This window comes from Salvia splendens, chromosome 14, assembly GCF_004379255.2.
Source record: "Salvia splendens isolate huo1 chromosome 14, SspV2, whole genome shotgun sequence".
In the NCBI taxonomy this organism is placed as follows: Eukaryota; Viridiplantae; Streptophyta; class Magnoliopsida; order Lamiales; family Lamiaceae; genus Salvia; species Salvia splendens.
In genome coordinates this window covers 4,598,157-4,611,576 of record NC_056045.1, presented here as the reverse complement: position 1 = coordinate 4,611,576, position 13,420 = coordinate 4,598,157, and the positions used below count along the sequence as shown (strand labels likewise).

At 36.0% G+C, this 13,420-nt stretch overlaps 2 pseudogenes; one reads left to right on the top strand and one right to left on the bottom strand.

Moving 5' to 3' along the window:
* Positions 1–76: 76 nt before the first annotated feature.
* LOC121764018 lies at positions 77–1,511 on the bottom strand (annotated as a pseudogene).
* A 6,059-nt stretch (positions 1,512–7,570) lies between these two features.
* LOC121763682 lies at positions 7,571–12,961 on the top strand (annotated as a pseudogene).
* The last annotated feature ends 459 nt before the right edge of the window (positions 12,962–13,420 follow it).

The following is a 13,420-nucleotide window of genomic DNA, read 5'->3' as shown; positions in this document are numbered from 1 at the left end:
ACTCTTATCAGTTTTCTGTAAAGCCCATTGTTAAAAACTGTCATATAAGCTTAATCTAAACTGTTACTTGCATGTATAAAACCATACTAAATTTTCTTTTCCAAGTACTAAAAACAAGCGTCAGACGGTCAGAGAAGATAGTACTGATAAAGCAAAAACAAAATGTGTCTCATTTGTCAAGCTTTAGCAAAATAAACAACTGATTGAAGCTAGATCAAAGGATGTCCTAATCAACTCTCACAAAAATAGATCCAAGAGCATGTTCTCTATTTCTTCTTCTCACCACCACCAGCAGCCCTGCTCCAACAACAAAGCAGAATAAGAGATACTATTACTACAGAAAGAAACATTACATCACCATTTATTTTAAAGATAATTCACCTCATCTTTCGGAGAGCACCAGACATCTCCTCTCTCTTCCTCTTTGCCCTCTTGTGGGTGCCCAACTTTCTCTTGGCTACCTTCAAAGCACGCTTGTCCTTCCCGACTTTGAGAAGCTCAGTGATCCTCTTCTCATAAGGTGCAAATCCAGCAACTTATCTGATAAGGCTCCTCACAAAATGCACTCGCTTGCTTGTTTTCTGTATTAAAACATAGTTTTTGATCATAAACAAGTTGAAAAACCAACTGAAACTACCTAATGCAGGGAAATGGATTTTCTATGCAATGAATCAGACGAAATCATTTACATACAAAATGTCTACATTCCAAAACTTCATCGAAATAACCAACTATCACACGCATCTAAAAGAGTTCGTGTATCCCTGAATTAGTGTGTAACTATATAACAGAGTAAGGCAGCATTCATATTTGAATAACTAAACATTAGCAATCAAAACTCTTGATATCATATAACTACATTTGTCAGTGACTACATACAAAATGTCTACCTTCAAAGGCTTACATATCTAAAGACGGTTACTCCTTCAAATATCTCAATTCTCTAAATCAGCTCAAAGAGCTCATGTATCACCAGATTAAGGCATAACTAAACAACAGAGTAACAAAAATTCCAAATTTGAACAACTAAACAATACCAATCAAAATTCCTGATATCCTACAACTACATTTGTCAGTGACTATGAGTTCAAAGAGCTCATGTATCAGTGAATTAGTGCATCACAAAACAACTTTCTAATTTGAATAACTAAATTTGAGCATAATGAATCAGTGGCTACATTTGTTAGTGACTATGATTCTAGCAAATGAATCGGTAATGTGCGTATATTCAGTAGCCGAATAAAATCATTGATTAAGAATTGCAAAAACAAAAGGAGCAAGTAAGAAGATGACACAAATTCAGGAATCATATAAAAATTAAAATAGATAGCACTGGTATGAAAATTGCAATAACAAAAAGCATTAAACTCACCCCTTTCCTGTCGGAGGGGCGCGGCGCTAGCTCCTTTGGGGTAACGACATGACCTTTCTTCAACCCCACAAAGATACCACTGTTTTGCTGCTTCGGAGCCATGGAGAAGATGGAGAGAGAAAGATGGAGGTGAACAAGTGTTTAACCTAATTATAGTTAGTGGATTTGGGCTTGGATTTGCATAACTAGTGGGCTTTCTAATTAACCCTGATTAGTTGGCTCTTTTAAAAATGAGTCCAGTTTAGTTAATTTGAAAATAACGAATGAGTTTTCTATTTGTACTTTTATGATGAATGGTTGACATTAAAAGCATGAGAATAGTTTTATTTTCAACTTTTGGACATATAAGTATGATTTTTTAATTTTTTTTATTGATGCTTTAATTTTAAGTGTAACCTTGTGCGGTATGCAAAAAAAATTAATTTGTTGTATACTACTATAATTAAAATTTATAAAAATAAAGTAATATTTGCACCACGCAAAACAAAAATAAATATGTATGTAAGAACAATGTACGATTAGAGGTCCCCAAACCGAACCGAACCGGCCCGGAACCGTCGGCGGCGGTTCGGTCCGTGATCGGAACTGCTGGTTCCACCGGGCAGGTTCAGGTTCCAATGTTTCGAAAACCGTAACCGGCGGTTCGACGGTTCCCGACACCTTTTCAGTCCTATTTCCGACCTACCCCATGGCTTTTCAGAAACCGGTCAGGAACCACCGGTTTTCGTTAGAAAACCGTTGACGAAACCGGCGGTTTCCACCGAAAAACCGGCAGTTTGAGCCGAAAACCGGCGGTTCCGCCGGTTTTCAAAAATTTGAAATTTTGAATTTATTTTATTTTATTTAATCACAATTTTTCCCTATAAATACCCTCCATTCTCTTCATTTCTACTCACCACATTCTTGTGTTAATAATAATTTCTCTTCTCAATCTCAATTTCTCTATTCTCCATCCTCATTCTCTCAAGTTGTTTACGTTATTTGCGCTCAAAATTTACTCACGTTGTTCACGTTATCATATTCACACAATCACACTACTCTCTATTCTCCACTTTCAATTTCCATAAATATCGTGTCTTCATCTCGTCGTGGTGGTGATCGGGGCAAGGGAATTGCCCAAGATCAAAGTGATACTCGTCGTCGACGTGCCCCTACTAGAGCACAAGTTGCGGAGGAGGTGGGAAGGCGAGCCGCTCTTCGAGCGCAAGTAAGTTCTAATATGTTTATGTTTTTTGTTAATTCATTCTTATTAAATTCATAATTTCATTTTTTAACATCTATGTGTCTATGTGTTTTATTTTTGTGTTAGTATTTTTACTTAGTTGTATAATTTTCGTAAGAGGAAGAAGATCGAAATGCGGCCTTGTTACTTTCCCTCGCCGACGACGACCAACAAGGGGGGCATTCACATTCGGCTTCGCAATTCGAATACGATGTGAATCTATCATCGGACGAAGGCGATGATGATCGCATCAATTCCCCCCTTCTAGCGCCGGCCAAGTTGGTGAAAATGATGAGGTGGCCGATGCTCCTCCTCCTTCAGGACGACAAAAGAAGAAGATTCCTCTAAAGTTGAAATCCGATATTTTCACCAAACATTACAAGAAGGTCCCGGTGGTAATTTCAAATCCTAATGATCCGACCACTACCGTGGAGACAAATGAGTTCAAAGCATATTGCAACTATTGCGAGAAAGTCTATCCATTTGGAACTGGTGGGGGATATGGTACTCTCCATCGCCATTTGAAGACAAAACACCATGTGAAATATGGGCATACTAAGTCCGAAAGCCAAATAAACTTCCCTGCCGGCTCATCGTCTCAAACAGGTACGCCTCTATTTAAATATGATCCCAAAATGTTACCGATGCTATAGTAAGATGGGCGGCAATGAAACATTTGCCGGTTTTTTAATGACAAAAAATATGAAGTTACTATGCAAACCGCTTTTAATGTTGCTACAAAAAGAATTCCACCATCAACTGCTCAAAGATCTAACAACCGACAGTTTTTTGATTTAAAAAAAAAAGAGAAGTTGGAAAATTTCTATCCAACTTGGGGCACAAAGTTAATATTTGCTCTGATGTGTGGACGGATTCTTTCTAAAGAAATTCTTACATGGGAATTTCATGTCATTTTATAGCTAATAGTTGGTCTTTAAATAAACGTTTAATTGGTTTTAGACAATTTTGTTCACCGCACACCGCACAAGCAATTGCATCTTTAATTATTCAAGTTTTGAATGATTATGATTTATGCAATAAAATATTTTCGGTTGGTTTTGATAACGCAACCGCTAACACTGCAAGTATACCCGATTTAATTGCGGCTTGCTCCCCGGTGATAAGTGGTAAGTATTTTCACCAACGATGTATTTGTCATATTTTAAATTTATGTGTACAAGATGCTTTGTCTTTATGGCAAAGACATATTTAACCTATTACAACAGTTGTATCATTGATCCATTGGAAGCCTCAAATTGGCAAGGCGTGGAAGAAGTATTGTCATTCGAAGAATATAAGGTACACAACTTTTATTTTAGACGTGTCAACTAGATGGAACTCTACATATGATATGTTGCATTCTACATTAGAGCATATAGAATATTTGGTTGATTTTTATAGAACTTTCCATGTAGATGATTTATATCTAACCTCTTCTTGTTGGGATCAAAGCATGAGTTTATTTAAATTATTCAAAGGTTTTAGAAATGTCACCGTTGAGTTATCGGGTGTGTATTATTGCACATCCGTTCATGTTTTAGAACATTGCATGTACATATCACTTGGTTTTAAAACTGCAATGAAAAATTCCGCAAATAATCTTGAATTAATGTGTGTTTTATATTACATGGTTGAAAAATGGCTCAAGTATTTCAATGAGATCCCAACAGTTTTCTTGCTTGCAAAAGTTTTGGATCCAAAATGGAGACTAGTTGGTACTTAAAAAATTTAGAATTTTATTACAACAATTTGGCTTCTATTGATCTTGAACCACTCCGAGCTTTGCAATCGAATGACGAGGACGACGACAACTACATAAACCTAGCCCAAACATTCCAAATAAACCTCCCCCACCTCCCAACCCTCCAAATAAAATTTGAGTTCAACTTGCGGGCTCTCTTTCACGATTACGAAGCCAAGTACAACAGTACCCACCAAGTGAGACCTAGACCCCCCGTCAAACACATAACTTTGGCTTCTTCCAAGTTGATGACCCCGACGCCCAATCTCAATTGGCGGACTTATACGGCTACAGCAGCGGAGGAAGGACGGCAAATTCGGCAAGTGAGTTAGATTTATATTTTGACTCACACTTTTCATTCAATGATGAAGAAGGATGTCCCGTTCCCTACCAAATCGACGTCCTAGATTGGTGGGGATCACACGAGAAAGATTTTCACATCCTTGCATCAATGGCCAAGAAGATCTTTTCGGTTCCGGCTTCCACTATCGCCGTCGAGTCCGCCTTTAGTGTTGGAGGCAACGTCTTGGACGACAGAAGAAGTAGACTCACCGGGCAAAACATAGAAGCCACCATGTTACTTGATGATTGGTGCTCCGCCGAAATTAGAGACTAAGAACCGGATTGGGACAATCAAGTAGTACAACCCGACCAAGACTACTTCCCCGGCAAAGAAGAGTAGGCCTATTCCTCCGATCAAGCCAAATAGGTAAGCAAGGTAAGAGAACTACGTGGACTTTGATTCCAAAATGCAATTGAGCATTGAGGATACATAAACATCTCAACTTAAATTTAAATTTAAGTTGAGCTCAAGTCCTTTTCATTTATTTCTTTTTTCTCCCCTTTGTTTCGAATATGTAATTTGTAAATTGTAATCAAGACTTTAAGTCTTTTGTAATTTATAATTTTTAAATTGTAATTTGTAAATTTTAAGTTGTAATTTGTAATTTTAAAGTTGTAATTTGTAATGTTGAAGTTGTAATTTGTATCAATAAAATTGCATTTGTACATCGCATTCGCATTATTATAATTTTATTTATGCAAGTATATTTACATTTTTTACTTGAATTACAATGTTAAAAAAAAATTAACATGAACCGCCGAACCGGCCCGGAACCGGATAGGAACCGGTTGTTCCGCCGGTTCACGGTTCAGGAACCAGAACCGTCGAACCTAGGACGGGCCGGTTCAGGTTCATGATTATCTTGAATCGGAACCGGCGGTTCCGAACCGTGAACCGCCGGTTCCCGAATCGTGGTAACGTCTATGTACGATTGTATGTAATATACAACAAAATAACAATGAATCTAGTAAAAATTGGCAAAACAATCCAAACACATTACATTATTTGTAATAATACATTTAGTAAAAGTTGCCAAATAAAACAATTCTCCACTCACAAAATAATTGAGAGAATGAATTGGGGGTGCAAACTAAACATTATTAATAGATAAATAAAAAAAATATCATGTCGAAAATTAATTTCATGTTAAAACAACATTGATATAGAATCAGAATGATACCTAATATCGGATTAGATTTCTGCAAAAAGTCCAATGAAGAATGTAATAAAAAAGATATTAAAACATGTGAATTTTAAGTATTTATAAAAAAAAATAGAAGTCTCTTCTAAACCTTCCACGGTTCCACCTCCTCCATTTATTATTGAGAAAAAAAACTCTATAACTTCGCAGGTTCAATAAATCCTAACCTTAACTATGAGAAACTAGTCAAAAATTGAACACAATACTAAAAATTGATTGGTAAGGTCAAGGCTTTATAGAGACCATGTTTTTCTGATAAGGTGAACTTGATCTTTAATTTATTTATTTTTTCTTGTATTTCAAGAGACCATATTTTTGAAAGTTTTTGAATTTGGTTCAATGATACTAATATTAGTAATCTTCATTATGATAGTAACAGTATAAATATTGTGACACCAATTCATAAACTCTTTTGAGCGTCTAAATTGCATCTAAACTTATCGAATAACTATGAGTGGCAAAAGTTATCAGTATATCAAATCAGATGATAAACCATGATCAACTCTAATATGTTTTGTTAAGGGATGACAAAATCTTTTGTTTAATTTTTGTCGTGTTTGACATTATTGAAAATTCGATATAATAGTGTTTATTTTTTAAAATGAGATAGTAAAATTTGGATTTCTTTCTATTTCCATTGAAATGTGGAACATGTATTTATTCCAAAGAAAAAATGTACATGGGCTCCTATTTGTTGCATAGACTATATAAAATTCTAAAATTCACAATAAGGGTATTCCAAAACTCACATTTTATATATTGATGGATCATATTTCAATATGAAAGAGATATTCACCAGGAATATTTTAGTCTTAAAAAAAATACTTATATTGATATGAAAATTGATAACTAACCAATTTATCAGTTTTTTAGTCTATATAGAAATTGACGTTCAATAGCCCATTTCCAGCAAAGAGAAGTTGAGAAAAAGGTGAGAAATATATGCAAATCTTTTATTACTCATTTTAATCGTGTTGACGAAAACACAAATCCAATAACCGTTTAGGGATTGCAATTGTTAATCCCTCTGAAATTGATCGTTCCAGTTCAGACTTCATCAGGTAAGCAGCTGGTTTTAGTTTTCTTTAATTTCGATTCATAAAAAAAAAATTGTTTTCCTTGTAGTTTCATTATTGGCGCGTGGTATCTATTGCCTCCCGGGGTTTCAAAGAGCTTCTGTTTTCCTTTGCGTTTCTGGGATTGAATCCAATCGATAAATTAGGCTGGGGATTTGATTGAGCTTGTGTTGGGGCGGCTAACTGAAATATAATTCCTCTTTATTTCTGGTTATTAAGTTTTATTCTTTGAGATGAAACCTAATTTATGCGTTATAAATTGGGTTAAGTCTCCTCTTTGAATTAGTTCATAGCTTTCGTTTACTTTTGCTTTTCCTGAGCTATGTGGTTGTTCTGACTTCTCGAGGATCATACTCTGCTTACAAGTTGAGACATTGATAACCTCTATGCAAAATCCAACGATGCTCAGCTTTTTTTCTGTTGGTGTAGTTCTTATTTATCATGAAGTTCTTACAATTAAGTGATATTATAAGCAATAACACATAAACTTGCTATGAATTCTGTCACTGTTATAGAATGATGCATATGTATTGGCTGCTTCTGTGACTAATTTTATCATCTACTTGCAGGTCTCATAGCTCATAGGCAATCAGTGAACCTAACTAGTGCTAGGCAATGGATAAGACAACAGGCCATTGATTATTTGTTAATGATGGATCGTTCCTGGAGAGGTTCAAGCAACTTCAACAGGAGAAGGGTGAACAGGTCGAGAAATCTAAGTCAGATTCAAACACGTGCAAGACTCGGACCTCAAAGACTGTCGTCAGTAAAACGACTATCAATTTTAAGGCTAATAGCTCTGGTAGAACGACACAAGCTCCTTCAAGTGGGAAACTTGCATTCAGTTTGAAACAAAAGTCAAAACTTATTGCAACCCCTGTTAAGTTTGGTGAAGATTTGGATGAAGAAAATGAAGATGCTGGAAATTCCTCAGATGATGGGCCAGTAAAGCGCCCAAAATTGGCCCCACTTTATTCCTCTGATCTGTCATCAAAACAAATTAATATTGGTAATTTACTTGTTTTGCTATTTTTTTGTGCATCACTATGGGTAAAATCTATACCAAGTGGCAAGTATGTCTATCGTCATATATGTCCCTGACTATTTGATTTTGGAAAATTCTATGGTCTTGGTCTCAAACATAATTTCCCCACTTGTAGTTTTTGTAATGGTGACCTGCAGTTTTCCAAAATTTTCATTTTCGTATTAGCAGGGTAAAGAGTTCTATTATAATAACAGTTTTCAGCCTTCTTTCTGGCTCAAAGTGTCGTATTAACTGTTTGTAGATTGTATAGTCTTTGAAAACCTGTTGATCAGGATTTTGTTAACTCAAATTTATAATCTAATTTCGTTCCTTATATCTAATGTGCTAGTTTTCCCTGCAAGAATCACAGGCACATTCATATTGCACCAGGATTCCTTTAAGTGTATTGCTTTTATTTAGTGATTTTGTTTTATAACTAGTTCTCATACTCGCTTTGCACCAACACCAGCCTGTTCTTTTCTTTCTCCATTATACTTAACTGGATGGGTCTCTAAGTATTGATTGTGCTGAGTAGTGGTTCACATGCGCCAAGACCTATCTGAGCTCAAGAGCTGAACAGTTATTTGCTAGAGTATTCTCCTAAAACCTATTTCCAAATGCATGTGGCTGATATTTTGTCCATCTATTTTAGACCATGTGTTGGGTATTTATTGCCTGAGTAACAGTCAATCAGATAATTAGAGCAAATTATTCGTGAATTACTTTTATTTGGTGAATGCAGCTTATATTTATGTTGATATCGACGTTGGTGAAAAGAGGTGTTCAGTGAACGATTTGGAATATGTGACTCGCCTGCTAGAAGACTAATTTAAATTCTCTTCTTCAGGGTGTAAGTATTAATCAGTTCTTTGAGTGACATGCAGCACCACCTTTCCCTAGTGATCCTATAGTGAAGAACGCTGCTGATAAATTAGCTATTTTGTGGCTAAGAATGGGAGACCGTTTGAGCATGTGACAAGACAAAAGAATCCCGGAGATACTCCTTTTAAGTACGTCGGATTTAATTTCTGGCTGACTTTCTCGTTCTTGAAGTAATTGATCTTGCAAAGTGTTTTCTTTGATTTGACCTATGAACAGTAGTAGCCTCCATCTGAATATTTATGATTTGCTTCAAATACAATTTATGATTTACAATTCCCTTGTATTGTAAACTGTGGTGAGCAAGTAGTTTCATTAGCAAAGCAGCTTTACACATATCACCTCTTGTCAATAGTTATATAACTAGTTTGTATTATTTCTAGATCACAAATACATTGGGCCTGTTCTCTGATGATTTTATTGCTTTTATTTATATTTTTAGTACCCTTAAATGCAAGGGGAGATTGTGCTCTATATTCGCCTAAAATCATATGTTTGTGCATTGCTTGATATTACTATAATGAGTTCAATTGATTTCATTTGCAGGTTTTTTATTTGATGAGAACAGTCCAGAATACAAGTACTATAAATATCGACTTAGTGAGGAGGAGAAGGCTTTGCCCCAATCAAAAGATTCCCAGACATTGCAAAGTAACGTCTTTTGATTTCAGCCATTCTGGTTCAAATTATTAGCTGAAGTTCTTTTAATCAGAATTATAGATCAACTGCAATAAGTACATGCTATGAAAAAAAGATTTACGGTTTCCATAGACTAATTCCCGTTCTTGCTTTAGAATTGTAATTATTTGCTGGTGTTGTATGTGAGCAGGTTTCTTGCAATGTTGAGTTAATGATAATGGAACTCAACTCAATTGTGGTTTTGTTAGTTCTAAAAAAGTGTCTTGAGATGTTTACTGATATGAAAAGTTGAAGACGAATGCACCCTTCTCATTGTTATCCACCTCCGACACTATTGCTAAGCGCCAAATTTGACTGGACTTTCTGGAGTATGATATATAGCCTCCTAACTCATTTTAAATATTTTTTATATGAATAAAGATACGTATATATACTGTGCGTCTTTTTTTGTCCTAAACTTATATCATTCTTGTTTACATTGTTACTGCATGTCTTGCACAATTAAGCTTCTGTGAACAAAATTTTGCATGTGTAACCCATTATCGACTATTCGGTTGCTTTATTAATGTGGCCTGCTATTATTATTGGTGGTTTAGGCAGTACAGTTCCTAATTCAGTGGGCAGTTCTCAGAGGTCGCAGCAGCACGTTAAATATCAAACTCCTGCTTCAGCTTTATATGGAGCCACAGAGAGTTTAAGATCTTCCCATGCATCATCACAAACAACAAACCGAAAGAATGGTACTCCCTCCGTCCCTCTGTAGCTGAGTCATTTCCTATTTTGGCAAAAAGCACCAACTTTTCTTCTCTCTTACTTTATTCTCTCTTCATCTTTCTACATTTTTCCTTTTCTACTTTATTCTCCATTCACTTAACTCACTTTTAACACAATTTCTTTAATTCCGTGCCGAAAAGAAACGCCTCTACTACAGAGGGACGGATGGAGTACTTTCTTGTATTCAGCATATGTTCCTTCATTTTCTTTGATCAAATTAGGCCTCCCTTTCTATATTTAATCATCCATTTGCATCAATGGGGAGTGTTTGCGGCAATTGAATCCTCCTTTTGTTTATGATCCTACATTACTTACTGATTTGACCTGCTCCTGTATAAGATTTATTTTAGGGTTCTCCCCATTTTGAATAAATTTGTTGGAAACTGACAGTAAGATGCCCAAGCAAGACAACTAAAGAGAGAAAAAAACTATGATGCTGAAATTGGAAAGGGATCCAGGAATTGAGATTAGTAATCAAATTCATCAGTGATAATTCCCTGCCTTGCAATCTTTCAATGAAACTCAACCAAAAAAGAAACACTAGCAAAAGATACATTCATGATATAATGGATAACTCATCAATATTAAAAATTGATCTAATCTTCCCACCAAAAACTATATCATTTTTTAAGCATGAACCTAACTGATTTGCCTTCTTTGTTTAGACAAGTAAGTAGGCACTACAGATTTCTAGGCAAATGTTGCTATCATGTTATTCCCTCCATTCCATAGTAGTGGAGACGTTTCTTTTCGGCACACGATTTAAGAAAAATTGTGTTAAGTAAGTTAAGTAAATGAAGAATAAAGTAAGAAATGAAAAAGGTAGAGAGATGAAGAGAAAATAAAGTAAGTGAGAAGAAATGTGTTGACTTTTACTAAAAGGGGAAATGACTCCACTACTATGAAATGTACTAAAATGGCAAAATGACTCCATTACTATGGAACGGAGGGAGTACTATATTTTGGGCCCTTCAAGGTGACTTTTACTAAAAGGGAAATGACTTCACTACTATGAAACGTACTAAAATGGCAAAATGACTCCATTACTATGGAACGGAGGGAGTACTATATTTTGGCCCCTTCAGGGTCTGAAGAAGTATATCATCCACATCCAGCCTTTGTGACTGAGTCGTACTTCTGGGAGATCTCTTAAAATACATCTCCCTGAAAGGAGCATGCTGAACATAATAACTCAGCTTTTGATAGCTTTGGTCCCTAAAGATTTTTTGCCATGCATTTGACATCCAGTGTTTGCTTGTGCCGAATACGTTTAGGTGAATCAAGTGGGCCACCTGGTTCAGACCCTATTTCCATGATGGAATACTATATGAAGAAGGCTGAACAAGAAGAGAAGCTGAGGCCTTTGAAAGCATCAAAAGATGAGATGCCTCCACCTGCTTCCCTCCAAGGTTAAGTTTCTGTATCCATTCTTTAGGAGTCCCTGTGTTTGCCAAATCCAGAAAAGCACCATTAGTAATGGATAATGTCCTTATCGGCTTATCATTCGATCAACAGGTTCTAGTAAAAAAGGGCATCACATGGGTGATTATATTCCTCTCGAAGAGCTTGAAAAGTTCATGGCTACCTGCAATGATGTATCTGCACAGAAAGTTGCTGAGGAGGCTGCAGAGAAGACAAAAATTCAGGCTGATAATGTTGGTCACAGACTTCTATCTAAAATGGGTTGGAAAGAAGGTAATGAAAGTTGGTCATACTAGCCTACTTATAAGTAGTCTTTCTTTTCATTCTTGGATTTTTGTTCTGTTATTTCCTTTCTGCAGTCTCCTATGCGTTCTGGAATAATATTATTTTATTGATGTGAATTCCAATCCAATGACTTGTGCATGAATTCAGGTGTTTGTTACTCTATTCCTTGAATATTTTTCTGCAGTAATTGACGAAATACATAATTGAGAATAGTATCCTCACTTGATGTGGAACCATGTGTATATTCTAATTATTGCTATTTGCTTTGTTTGAATGGAAAATGATATTCTATAGTATAGTTGCATATGAGACGAGTTAGCAGATACTGATTCAGTCTACCAGAAAAATTGACTGGCGATTACTCCTACACATGGGTTTAGTGTTAGTGTTAGTGTTAGTGTTAGTGTTAGTGTTAGTGTTAGTTTGTCTTGGCAATCTGTATAGTTCTAACATAGTGGAGATAATTGCAGGTGAGGGTCTGGGGAGCTCAAAAGGTGGAATGGCAGCTCCTATTATGGCTGGAGATGTTAAAAAGGATAACTTGGGTGTCGGTGCTCAAGCTCCAGGCGAAGTCAATCCCGATGATGACATCTACGAGCAGTATAAGAAGAGGATGATGCTAGGCTATCGCCACTGACCAAATCCTTTGGTATGGTTTTCACCTGTTCTCATTACACCCTTTCATATACAAGCAAGGTTATTGTTTAATCATCTAAAGCTGCACTATTTCAAAATATTTGCAGAACAATCCACGGAAAGCATATTACTGACAACATTTCAGTAAGTATCCCCATTTGAGAATAACCAGAGTTCTCCATATATTTGAAGCTGCTTGAGTATTCTGGAACCATTACAAAATTCAGTACAAGGTGGTGTTATATTTGTTTGTACCTAATTATTTTGTTTTTCTTGTCTGTACGCACTTTATTTTCCATTATTTTGCCCCTTGGTGAATGATATCTACTTGGTGTTTTGTGAACCAATCATTGTGTGTGTGTGACCACAATGTTGTGGGCATTTCTTGAATTGGACGTCCCACTTAATATGGATAGAGTTTGCAACACAGCCTAATCTTCAAATAAAGAATCTCACCAGATCGAATCCGTATCCCTTCCGATAAACAAAATCTTGGTTTCTCGTCGTCTTCTACTTGTATCCTTGTTATTTCTTAATTGAAAATGAAGCGAATTGTTGATAATTGTGTCAGATCCTGAAATTAATTACCAAGGCTACAACAAAACACCAACGACCTCAGTTTAGGCACCTGGACAACATCAAATAGTCGGGAAACGGAAACAGGCCCGTAGAAGACAATGAAGTGAAGTACGTGCTATATGAGCTGGAACTCACTTTGCGAAAGGTGTGTCGACATTTGAGTTTAGGGTTTATTGGTTAGAGTATAAGGTTTATAATATACTCCATATTTTGAAAGAAAGAGATAA